Source organism: Triturus cristatus, chromosome 4_1 (genome assembly GCF_964204655.1).
Source record: "Triturus cristatus chromosome 4_1, aTriCri1.1, whole genome shotgun sequence".
NCBI classification, from domain to species: Eukaryota; Metazoa; Chordata; class Amphibia; order Caudata; family Salamandridae; genus Triturus; species Triturus cristatus.
Genome location: NC_140585.1, coordinates 143,069,967 through 143,083,421, shown reverse-complemented (window position 1 = coordinate 143,083,421; position 13,455 = coordinate 143,069,967). Strand labels below are relative to the sequence as shown.

Here is a 13,455-nt window from a genome sequence, read left to right as displayed (position 1 = left end):
GATTGACAAGAATCCATGCTTTGTTCCGAGAGTAAGATTGATGGGAATCCATGCTCTGCTCTTAATTCCTATGTGCCATTTTGTTAAACACACACATTTGTCCTTCCGTGCTTCCTTCTGTTGACCCCCAGTTCTCGTTTTTGTGTATTTATTAGAGTCCAGGTGCAACCATAAAAAGAGCAGAACACAACCTGAGGCAAGTTAAATAAAATCTACGTTCCTGATTGGGAATCCATTCTCTGCCTTCGTCTACAAGACTGCAATGACAGAACATCACCAACTCTTCAGAACCACGAAGAAGAATTTTATCCAGAACAGAATTCTCACCAACTCACACAACCCTAAGGAACTCTTCAGCATCATACAAGAATTCATTAAAACCACCAAGCGAATGCTCCGATGTTCCTCCTTCCCAGGACCTGTGCAACTACTTTCATCTCAAGATCAGAACCCTCAACAGCAACTTCGACAAGCAGAACCTAGACACCGACCCTACTCCCCAAACCGACAATGCAACCCAGCCTACCATCACCGCCTGGAACCCTGTCACCACAGAAGACACTGCCAAGGCCATGGGAAGTATACACTAAAGAACCCCCACCAACCTCTGCCCGCCCCACATCTTCCACAGAGCCGCCTCCAACAGCACCCGAACTACAGCGTACCATCAACTGCTCCCTTGAAACAGGCATTTTCCCCGATGACTGGAAACGTGCAAAAGTCAAGCTCCTCCCCAAGAAGCCCACCGCACACCCGATGGAACTCAAGAACTACTGGCCCATCTCTCTCCCCCCTTTCGCAGCCAAAGTCATGGAGAAGATTGTCAACATCCAGCTCACAAACTTCATAGAAGCCAACTCGATCCTTGATTCCTCCCAATCCGGATTCCTCAGCAACCACAGCACCGAGACCACCCTCCTAGCCACCACAGATGACATCCGCACCATCCTCGACCAGGGCCACACGTCTGCCCTCATCCTACTAGACCTCTCAGCAGCCTTCAACAGCATCTCCCACCGCACACTAACCTTCAGACTCCACGATGAAGGCATCAGGGAACTGCTCTTGACTGGATCTGCTCCTTCCTCACTGGCCGAACCCAAAGAATCAGACTCCCACCCTTCCTCTGTAAACCCACAGAGATCATCTGCAGAGTACCCCAGGGATCCTCACTCAGCCCCACACTCTTCAACATCTACATGGCCCCTCTTGCCACCATCATCAGAAAACATGGACTCAGCATAGTATCCTTTGCCTTCGACACCCATCTCATCCTCTCCCTCATCAATGAAGCCGACATCACCAGACACAACTTCCAGGAAGGCATGAAAGATATCGCCTTCTGGGTGAGCAACAGCTGCCTAAAGCTCAACTTAGAGAAAACGGAAGTCCTCGTCCTGGGATCCACCCCTTCTGCATGGGACAACACCTGGTGGCCAACCGCCCTTGGAAAGCCTCCCATATCCACAGACCACACTCGCAACCTGGGCATCATATTTGACTCCTCCCTCACCATGAACGGACAGATCAATGCTGTATCCTCCACGTTTCAACACCCTACACATCCTCCGCCGGCCCTTCAAATGTATCCCCCCCGAATCCAGAAGGATCGTCACCCATGCACTCATAACTAGCAGACTGGACTACGGGAACACCCTCTACACCAGAATAAAGAAATCTCTACTCCTCAAACTCCAGACAATCCAGAACGCCGCAGCTAGACTTGTCCTCGGCATCCCACAACAACACCACTTCACCCAACACCTACAAGAACTCCACTGGTTCCCTGTCGAAAAGAGAGTGACCTTCAAGCTCCTCACTCACGCCTACAAATCACTCTGCAACATCAGACCAATACCTCAATGAAAGAATCTTCTTCTACGTGCCCAGGAGAAGCCTCCGATCCACCGATCTTGCCCTAGCCGAAATCCCATGCATGTGCAGAGACAGGGGAGCGATCCTTCTCCTACATCGCAGCCAAGACCTGGAACGAACTCCCACTCAGCATCAGACGAACCCCCACAATATAAGCTTTCAGGAAGAGCCTCAAGACATATCTCTTTCTTCCCCCAAGCGCCTTGAGACCCTCACGGGTGAGTAGTGCACTTCACAAATCCCTAATTGATTGATTGATTGATTGATACTAAATAAGGTTTAACCCACTCTACTGTGGTGATCTCTGTACAGTAACATACAGTGTCCGTAGCCTGGGACTTGTTATACCTTTTCAGATTGCTCTGTGACTGGAAAAGCGAGGGGATATTTAGCTTTGAATTCACATTACTTTTGTTAGGAGATTAAAAAGCTGGGGGCTCCTAAATCTATAAAGGACTTCCTGACATATGCCAGCCATGCAATATTGCTGCTATGATCAAGAGTTATGCAATCTGCCAATACGCGGCTGGAAAAATTGGTAAATGGGGAACTCCAAATTTTAGCCCATAATATTAATGGGGCAATTTTGATGGTATCTTCGATATACAGGAGGCCAACCTCGGTGTGAGTAATGAAAGAGGCTGGGCTATTAGGAACTGCCAACAATCTGGAAAGAAATTTGTTTTCAGAGATTTGCAATCGATCATAATTGGCATTCGCCCAAACCCCAACCCCTAGGTACCCAATGAAATGCATTTTGCTTTGTAAAAGGAGACGAGATCTTTCACCAGTTTCTCTAGCGAAACCAAAGATGACCTCAGCTGCACCGATCATTTTATATTCTCTCTGTTCCAGAAGTTTGCCCCATTTTAAATTTGCATCACAACAAAATTCCTGAATAGTTGAAATTCTGCACTTTTGTACCATCCATTGTAAATCTTTGTGAGCGTGTCTTTCTGGGACCAAAAGTCTAAATAACATTTTTTTTGTGGGTGACCCTTAATTTCAAGTTTTACATAAATTCATTAAATGCGTCCACAGGAGATGAAGCCCATTTGCTGTGGGAGATAGCAGCACGGCAGCGGCGGCATACATTAATACAGGTACAGTCCGATTCCCCTATCCTGGGGAAATCCTTGCCCTTCCGCTGAAGAATTGCTGTAAGGGTATTAATATAAACAAGAAAAGGGGGTAAAATGCACCTCTACCCGACTCCTTGTCAACTTTAAAGGTGGACGTAGACTCCCTGTCATAGCAGGAACATAGCTGTGCTATGGGGTCGCAGTGTTAACTCCTAAGGAGTTCAATCAGACTCACATCGACCCCAGATTGGCTCATAAGGTCCCACAACCAGCCCCAATCCACGAGGTTGAACGCACTAGACAAGTCCATGAAGGCAAGATGTAGGGAGCCTAATTCGACATCCAAAAATATAAACAGCACCTCCGTTATTCCAAAGCAAGAGGCCTTCAGTTGTGAACAGTTGTAAATGATAAACAGAAAAACATATCATGTAATAATGTTACCATGCAATCAAGACCATAGAGCTACTGACCTGTGTACAATCAATCAAGTAATGAACAGTGGCGCCTCCGCCGCTATGGCGAAGGAGCGCCGCCCCACTGCTTTCAAGCAGTGCGAGATGCAAATACATAAAATAATAATAACTTTTAGATATTATCATTTTATGTTTGTGCTGCTTTACGGGCAGGCGGAGCTGCTCTGAGACCATGACAGTGGAGGAGTGGTTTTCCCACTTCTAAGTGCGCAATGACTGTTTGGTCGCCCCTCTTGGGCTGAACAAACCAGTCATGTGCACTTTTACACTTCTCTATGCAGGCTGCATTACAGCCTGCATGGAGAACATGGCCTCCCCTCCAGCCCCTGTCTGAGCGCTGTGTCATGATGCTCAGACCAATCACAACGTCGCATTGCAGCGTTGTGATTGGCTTAGGGGAGGTAGCCTGGCTGCCTGCTTCCTGTTCCTGAAGTCGGCAGCAGGAGAGCAGCAGCAGAGACACGGGACCCGGTGGCAGAAAGGTTAGTGATTTATTTGTATTTTTCTCCCTCCCTCCAATAATTGTGACCCTCTGCATGACTCACCCCCCCCTCGCTACCCCATATGCCCGCCTCCTCACCCGCTAGCCATGCCCACGGCCAGTGGTAATGAAGGTCACATTTGAGGCTTCTCGGTGCACAGGGAGGGTGAAAATAAGTTAGTGTCTGATACTGTGCCTCACATGTATTTGATATGTGCAGTTTGAACACACCAGTAGGTCAAGTCCTACTCATGTCGAGTTTAACATTTTTGCTTTATTAAACACAGTAAAGCATTCTATTTGTGATTCACTGGTATTAATGTAAGCACAGAATGTTTAATTGTGGTATCTGCTCCCACAATTGCATAACTACAGTACAGTCGATAACACTGCACAACTACCCCAGAGCCAGTAGCCCTGCATACCTCCAGCAGAGCCAGCAACACTGCACTACTGCAGCAGAGCTGAGCCAGAAATAACCTTAACAGAGCTAATAACACTGCATACCCACAGCAGAGATGGCCCTGCATGACTACAGCAGAGATAACACTGCATGACTACAGCAGAGGCAGTAATAACTACAGCAGAGCCAATAACAGTGCATGACTACAGCAGAGCCAATAACACTGCATAACTACAGCAGAGATAACACTTCATGACTACAGCAGAGATAATACTGCATGACTACAGCAGATATAACAGCGCATGACTACAGCAGAGCCAGTAATAACTACAGCAGAGCCAATTACACTGCATAACCACAACAGAGATAATACTGCATGACTACAGCCGAGATAACACTGTAAGACTACAGCAGGGATAACACTGTATGACTACAGCAGGGATAACAGTGCATGGCCACAGCTAAGCCAATAACACTGCATGACTACAGCTGAGCCAGTAACACATTATAACTACAGCAGAGTCAGTAACAATGCATGACTACAGCAGAGATAACACTTCATGACTACAGCAGAGATAACACTTCAGGACTACAGCAGGGATAACAGTGCAAGACCACAGCTAAGCCAATAACACTGCATGACTACAGCTGAGCTACTATCACTTTATAACTACAACAGAGTCAGTAACACTGCATGACTACAGCAGAGGTAACACTTCATGACTACAGCAGAGATCACACTGCATGACCAGCAGACCCAGTAATAACCACAGTGGAGCTAGTAACATGACATGACCACAGTAGAGAGCTCATTCACCTCGGATGTCTGCAGTGAACTATGATTGCCCACAGACAACAGACATCCCCTGGCAGGGGAGTTAACTTTCATCTGTAGCAATGTACCAGAGATTGAGACAGCCCAATTATAACAGACACAACACAGAGTGAACACACAACTAGGGAATGGTGAGTTTGAATTCTGGGGCCGTGGAGGACTCCTAAACCTCTGGTCCAGGCCAGCACTCTCCCCAGCAGCTTCATGTGGTAGGACAATGTCCTGAGCCCTCCTCCCGACTGGTGTTCGCGCCTGCAGCTCTCCTCACTCACGCTGCGGTACTTTTTTCCATCAAGTGCCCCGCTTGGTTCATTTTGCCTCTAGTGACTTATTTACATTGCCTTCTAGTGCCTCATAGCATTTTTATTTTAGTGTGCCCTGATACTTGTGCTTTGTATTTTGTTTTCTTCCCTTTTTAGGTCTCGGCGTTCTTCCGCCACTACTGTCACTGCGGCCCGCCCTCTGTCTCAGCCCCCGTTCTTGCCTCCCTACCTACAGCCCCGCCCCCCTCCCCTACTTAATGGCGGCCACTGTGGGGGAGCACGTGTGACTCCTAGACCTCTGGTCCAGACCAGCACTCTCCCCAGCAGCTCCATGTGGTAGGACAGCGTCCTGAGCCCTCCTCCAGACCGGTGTTCGCGCCTGCAGCTCTTCTCCCTCACGCTGCGGTACTTTTTTCCATCAAGAGACCTGCTTGGTTCATTTTGCCTCTAATGCCTTATTTACATTGCCTTCTAGTGCCTCATAGCATTTTTATTTCAGTGTGCCCTGATACTTGTGCTTCGTGTTTGTTTTCATTCCTTTATAGGTCTCAGCATTCTCCCGCCGCTACTGTCCCTGCGGCCCTGCCCCCGTCTCAGCCCCCGTTCCCGCTTCCGTACCTACAGTCCCGCCCCTCCCCTACTTAATGGCAGCAGCTGCGTGGTCGCGCAGAGGACGTGCGCAGTGGGCGGGCCTAAGGCAAGCCTGTCTGCGCCCGTCCGTGACCCTACCGCGACCAGCGCCAGGACCCCTGGTTCTCCGAGGCCTCAACACTATGACTCAACCACCCTCCACGCACTCAACCCCGGAAGACATGCCGACTGCGTTAGGTCCTCGCCGAACACCACCCATGGGCAATTCTCATGCAGACCCTGCCGCCAATCCTTCACCATCGACAGAGCCCCCGCGACTGCCGAAGGAATGCCCGATACACACACCACCGAAACCCTGCCTTGCATCCTGCTCAACGTGAGCTCCCTGCACCGACACGCCATTGAGATCTGGGACCTGCTCGACACCCTCTCGCATGAAGTCGCCTTCTTCACGGAAACCTGGACCAACGCCACCTCCGGTCCCGACATCACCACCGCCATCCCAGACAGCTACAAGATCCAAAGAAAGCACCGTCCGCACCGTCCAGGAGGAGGACTCACCATTGCACACAAGACCCCCCTCCGAATCTCCACATCCAGCACGAGTGACCCCCCACTCCAACACAGAACACCTCCACTTCTAGATCCAGACACAGACAACCCCCAGGACCATGCTATGCAGCACCCTCATCTACAGACTGCCTGGGCCTTGCACCCATCAGGCAAGTACCATTGCCGAGCTCACCGCACCCCATGCCATCACCTCCTCAGACTACATTCTACTCGGTGACCTGATCTTCCACCTAGACAACAGCAACGACCCTGACACCACTACCCTCCTCGACAACCTCGCTAACATAGGGTTGAAGCAGCTCGTCAACAAACCCACCCACAGAGCAGGTCACACCCTCGACCCCATCTTCGCGGGAGGAACTAACATCCGCTTCTGCCACACCATCTAACCCCCCTGGACTGGCCAACACTGCGTCCATTTCACCTTGAACACCACCACCGCGCCCAAACCTGCCCTACGCCCACCACGACGGAACTGGAGCAAGGTCACAGAGGAGCACCTCAACACCACCATCTGTCAATAACCCCCATCTCTGTGACCATCACCAACTCCGCAGCCAGGGAATTTCACCGCTGGAATCTCCTGCTGCGCCGAAAAGCTCGCACCCCTCCGCCCCTATCAAACAACGCCCGCTGAAGGCCGCCTGGTTCACCACAGAACTTCAAGAAGCCAGACGGTCCTTCAGACGCCTAGAGAAAACTTGGTGAAACCTGAAAACCACGGAACGACCACAAGAGTGCCCTGAAGGAATACCACCAGCGCATAAAAGACACCAAACGGACCTTCATAAAAGACAAAGTCCAGACCAACATGACCAATGCCAAGGAACTGTTCAACGTCATACAGCAGTTCGCAAAACCCACCTGCGAAGCCACGGATGTCACACCTTCCCATGATCTCTGCGACAAACTCAACTCCTACTTCCATCTCAAGATCAAGGCCCTCTATGACAACTTCAGCGAACCAAAGAAGAGCACCACCTCCCTACCCACCGCCGCCGATAAACCGACCATCACGTCCTGGGAGCCTGCTACCGTCTAACTCATCACAGCAACTATGAAGAAAACCCACTCAGGGGTCCCAACGGACCCCTGCTCACCGCACATCTTCCACAGATGTCCACCTTCGTCGCACCCGAACTAGGATGCACCATCAATGCCTCCCACAGATCAGGCATCTGCCCAGGTGACTGGAAACGGGCAGAGGTAAAACCCCTCATCAAGAAACCAACGGCCGACCCAACGGACCTGAAAAATTATCGGCCTATCTCTCTCCTCCCCTTTGCGGCCAAAGTCACTGAGAGACTCGTAAACACCCAGCTGACCGCCTTCATAGAAGAGAACTCCATTCTGGATGCCTCCCAGTCAGGATTCCACAGCAAGCACAGCATCGAGACCGCCCTCCTCGCTGCCACTGACGACATCCGCATGCTTCTCGACCAGGGATACACCACGGCCCTCATTCTGCTAGACCTCTCCGCAGCCTTCGACACCGTTTCTCATCACACTCTCTCAGCTAGACTTCACGACGCGGGAATACAAGGAGCTGCCCTCGACTGGATCCAATTATTCCTCTCCGGCAGAACCCAGAGGATCCGACTCCCTCCCTTCCTCTCCAAGCCCACGGAAATCAACTGCGGAGTACCCCAGGGATCATCACTCAGCCCCCGCTTTTCAACATCTACATGGGCCCCCTCGCCGCCATCGTCAGACAGCATGGGCTCAGTATCGTGTCCTATGCCGATGACACCCAGCTCATCCTCTCGCTCAGGAGGAATCCCGAAGACACCAAACTTTGTTTCCAGGAAGGTTTGAAGAACGAGGCAGCCTGGATGAAGGAAAGCTGCCTGAAGCTAATATTCGTGAAGAACGAGGTCCTCATCCTCGGTCCCTTCTCCTCTGCCTGGGACAACACCTGGTGGCCCTGCGCCCCCGGGAGCCCACCCACCCCTACAGACCATGCTCGGAACCTCTGCATCATCTTGGACTCCTACCTCTCCATGAACCGCCAGATCAACGCCGTCACCTCCACTGGTTTCCACTGCCTCAGCATCCTCTGTAAGACCTTTAAGTGGATCCCCCCGACTGCAGAAGGACTGTCACCCACACACTCATCACCAGCAGTCTGGACTACGGCAACGCCCTCTACGCCAGAATCAACAAGACTCTTCTGCACAGGCTCCAGACTATACAGAACGCTGCAGCCAGACTCATCCTTGGGACACCATGCCATGATCACATGACCCAACACCTAGAAGGCCTACACTGGCTCCCCATCGAGAAGAGGGTCACCTTCAAACTCCTCACCCATGCCTACAAATCCCTCCACAACATCGGACCCAAATACCTCAATGAGAGAGTATCCTTCCACGTACCCAAGAGGAAACTCTGCTCAGCCGACCTCGCCCTGGCAGAGGTCCCTCTCATCCGCAGAAACGGCGGAAGAGCTTTCTCCTACATCGCAGCCAAAACCTGGAACGAGCTCCCTGTGAACATCAGACGCTCCCCAACCCTAGACACGTTCAGTAAGGACCTCAAGACCTGGCTCTTCGACTGATCAGGAGCTGCCCCCTACCAGCGCCTTGCGACCCTCACGGGTGAGTAGCACGCTATACAAACCCCTGATTGATTGATTGAGTAGACGCCCCCTGGAGGAGAGGGCGGACATTGCACCTGTCTCTCACCGCACCCTAATACGCAGATCCACGACGCAGGGATCCAAAACAAGGCCCTCGACTGGATCCGCTCCTTCCTCTCTGGCAGAGCACAGCGGGTCAGACTCCCCCTTTCCTCTTGGACCCTACACTTACCACTTGCAGAGTCCCCCAGGGGTCCTCCCTCAGCCCTACACTCTTCAATGTCTACATGGCTTCGCTCGCCCCAACGGCAGAACCTACGGACTCAACATTGTGTCATACGCAGACGACACCCAACTCATCCTCTCCCTATCCAACAAACCCAACACCGGCAGACACAACTTTCGAGAAGACATGGAAGCCGTCGCCAAATGGATGAAAAACATCTACCTACAAGTAAACACCAACAAAACTGAAGTACTCATCATGGGTCCATACCCCGATGCCTGGAACGACACCTGGTGGCCCCCCGACCCTTGGAAGCCCGCCTACCCCCATGGACCACGCCCGCCAACCTGGGAATCATCCTGGACTCAGAGCTCAAAATGGACCGCCAGATCAACTCCGTCTCGTCCTCCTGCTTCCACACCCTCCGCCTCCTACGTAAGACCTTCAAATGGATCCCCCTCAAACACAGAAAGACCGTCAATCACGCCCTGGTCACCAGCAGACTTGACTACAGCAACGCACTCTATGCCGGAATAAACAAAAAACACTAACCCGCAAGCTACAGAACATCAACAATGCTGCCGCAAGACCGGTCCTCAACCTGCCAAGACACTGCCACATCTCCCAGCACCTGCGCACACTCCACTGGCTCCCCATCGAAGCTAGAGTCACCTTCAAGATGCTCACCCACGCTCACAAGGCCCTCCACAACACCAGACCAGCATACCTGAACAGCCGATTCAAATTCCACGCACCCCAAAGGACCCTACGATCAGCCCGGCTCTATTACGCTGTGGTCCCCCGCACCAGAAAGACCAGATCAGGCTGTCGCTCCTTCTCCGTCCTCGCGGCCAGAGCCTGGAACGCCCTCCCTCTCCACCTCAGACAGACAACATCTTTCCCTTCTTCACAAGAAACCTCAAAACCTTGCTCTTTGACAGACCGCCTCCTTGATGGAATGGAACCTGCGAAACCCCCCTTCCCCTTGAGACCCTCACGGGTGAGTAGTCGCGCTTAACAAACACCGGATTGATTGATTGATATAAGTAGAAGCCCCCTGGCGTAGAGTGCGGACAATGCACTTATATGTGCTCCATGAACACTGATGCCCTTTGACGCTGCTCTGGAGCAAACACCGTCTGCCCCTTTCCTGGCCGGGCGTTATCTCTCATTAGTGTCATACCGTGACGTCACAGCCAGGTACTGTCTTTGGTCTTTATCAGACTAGTGTGGTGTTTATCAGCCCAAAAATACGCAACACCTCTGCTGCGGACCCATTGATAATGTAGAAAGATCCCTTTAAGAGAAACACATTTTTGTATCTTCCTAATAAAAGCCCTTCAGGCTCGGGTGAAATAAGGACTGCACTTTTATGAACTTGACAGACGCAATGTGTGATCCTCCCACAGAGTAATCTGTCTGGAGGTGTGTGGTGGGTGTTTCCTTTCTGCAGTTTTGGATAAAAGGAAGCAGGTATTTGGTAAAAGCCGACTATCTGAGTCAGGAGACCCTGCCATGGAGAGTCCTTCGGGAGTGTGGGGCTGAGTATAAAAAATAAAAGTACATACACACTATACACAACGGGGGACTGTATATATCAGAACAGAGGAGAGATGTGTTTGTCAGCTGGCTCGTTGGTCTAGGGGTATGATTCTCGCTTTGGGTGCGAGAGGTCCCGGGTTCAAATCACGGACGAGCCCTCAGGGTTGCTACACGCACTCATTTTTAAAGTCACCTTTCGGGAAATGGAAAAGAGAGGAATCAGGAAAAATTCGATTTTGGAAAAACCTGGGTGATTTTGGATTTGAACCCGAGTCCTGCCTCACTGAGAGCAAGAATCTGAGCCCCAACCAAAGTGACAACCGCAGAAAGAGCTGATGAATGGGGGAGGAGGAGGATGTTTGAAGGGGGAGGAGGCGGTGAGGCAGCGCCCGCCAATCAGCATGAGATTAACATTATATGGGGTCTGCCAACGTGTGAAAACCACACTCTGGGGAACAGCAGAGTGAGCCGTGGGAGTGCACACGAGTGTGAGACACACTGGGAAGTGTGAGGGGATTGTGAGACACCAGCAGCAGGGTTCAGGGCAGGCCCCACCCCCTGCACATGTCTATACACATCAGGCGCGCAACACCCATTGGACTCACAGGGCTTCAGCCCCCCCCGTCGTGTGTGACAGCCCGGGATGAGACACCTTCCCGGGCAAAAAAGCAGCCGCGCCCGAGCACTTCACAGGTCTTTTAAAAGACCATTTGCATGTTAATGAGGCCTCGCTGTTGTTTCACCCCTTCTAAGAGCCCCTGCAGCTCCACTCTGCCTATTGCTTAAAGTTCAGCCCCCCCCGAAATTTTTGCTCAGCCCCCCCCGAAATTTGGCTCTAGTTGCGCCTCTGATACACATACATACATGGGGGCGGTAACAGGAACGGGCCGACCTAGTGAAGGAAGAGGTAAGACATGTGTGAGGCCGGTGACACCCGGGAGGTGACGCCTGAATCATCCGGTGATTGAGGTCTGACGGGTCAGACGCCAAACAGACCCTGATGAGAAGGGGGCGGTGTGGAGGGACTGGTTGAGGTCTAACGGGTCAGACACGAACAGACCCTGATGAGAAGGGAGTCTGTTTGGAAGGACTGATTGAGATCTGACGGGTCAGACACCGAACAAACCCTGTTGAGAAGGAGGTCTGTTTGGAAGGACTGATTGAGGTCTGACGTGTCAGACACCGAACAGACCCTGATGAATCGGGGGTTGTGTGAAAGGCTGATTGAGGTCTCTCACAGGGGCACCGGGAAGGCAATAGGTGTGGAGGGCGTGATTGACGTCTCTCTGAGGCAGTAGCGTAACAAAAAGTGAGGGGACCCCCTTGCAAGAAAATGCTGAAGGACTCCCTCCAGTATGGGTAAGCCTTTGTTACGCCCCTGCTCTGAGGGGCACCATTATTGGAAAGGGGGTCAGTGCGGAGGGAGTGATTGAGGTCTCTCTGAGAGGCACCAGGGAGGGAGTGAGGGAGGGGCTGGGGTTAGGGTAGGTGCAGTTTTACCTGCTTGGATTTAGTTGCGCTTTGGGAAGTGTCACGGTGTAGATGACGTTACTGCTTAAAATGTCAGCTGTGTGTCTGGTCTTCAATCTTGGGAGGAGAGCAGCGACCCCCAGCGAGGCCTCTGTCAGTGTAAGGGTGGAGGTGATGGTGGTGAATGACACCTGTGAACCTGGGATGAGACCTGTGAACCTGGGATGAGACCTGTTAACCTGGGATGCGTCCTATGAACCTGGCGATGAGACCTGTGAACCTGGCGAGGAGACCGGTGAACCTGGGATGAAACCCATGAACCTGGGGAGGAGTGCTTTAAGCTCTTCAGGGATGTATGAGACTTCTTCCATGGTACCTTCACAAGAATTGGTCACATGATGATTTACAATGAGGCCGAAATAGCTCAGTTGGGAGAGCGTTAGACTGAAGATCTAAAGGTCCCTGGTTCGATCCCGGGTTTCGGCAGAAGCCTTTTGTTGTCGATTATATATTGTATGAAATTAACATTAGTGAGTGTTATTATAATTAATATTTTTTAGTTCAGAAATAAAAAATAGTTAATGAAAGCAGATCAAAGTGGATCAAAGAAACCAATGGAAAATAAAGAGAGGCAGAAATAAAGAGCAATGATGGAGTGGGAGGGAGAGTGAAAGATGAAAGAAGGGAGAAGAAGAAGGAAGGGGAAAAGAAGGATGTAAGAATAAAGCTAGGAAGAGCAGAGGGAGAGGGGAGGAGGAGTATGTAACAGAGGAAACAAGGGTGAAGGAAGGGAAAATAACAAACATGACCAAGGAAGGAAAAGAGGCCAATGAAGAAATGTAAGAAACAATGACTGCTGAGGTCTTTAACACATCAATAAATGGGAGCCATAATTATTTTTGTCTGCTTAGAAAAAATAAGATTTGTAGGTAGATTTAAAAATGGAGGACCCAAATCAACAAAGAAATTGTAAATCTACACCTGTAGGTTTGCAACTATGTTTGGGTCTCTATTTAGGAACAGTTTGGATTCTCAAAGAATTCTACGATTACTCATTAGA

At 51.0% G+C, this 13,455-nt stretch overlaps 1 non-coding gene across 1 annotated transcript; it reads left to right on the top strand.

The window, feature by feature from the left end:
• Window positions 1-12,808: 12,808 nt before the first annotated feature.
• On the top strand, window positions 12,809-12,881 carry TRNAF-GAA (transfer RNA phenylalanine (anticodon GAA)). The gene has a single exon. It is a non-coding gene; the product is annotated as a tRNA-Phe (tRNA).
• The last annotated feature ends 574 nt before the right edge of the window (window positions 12,882-13,455 follow it).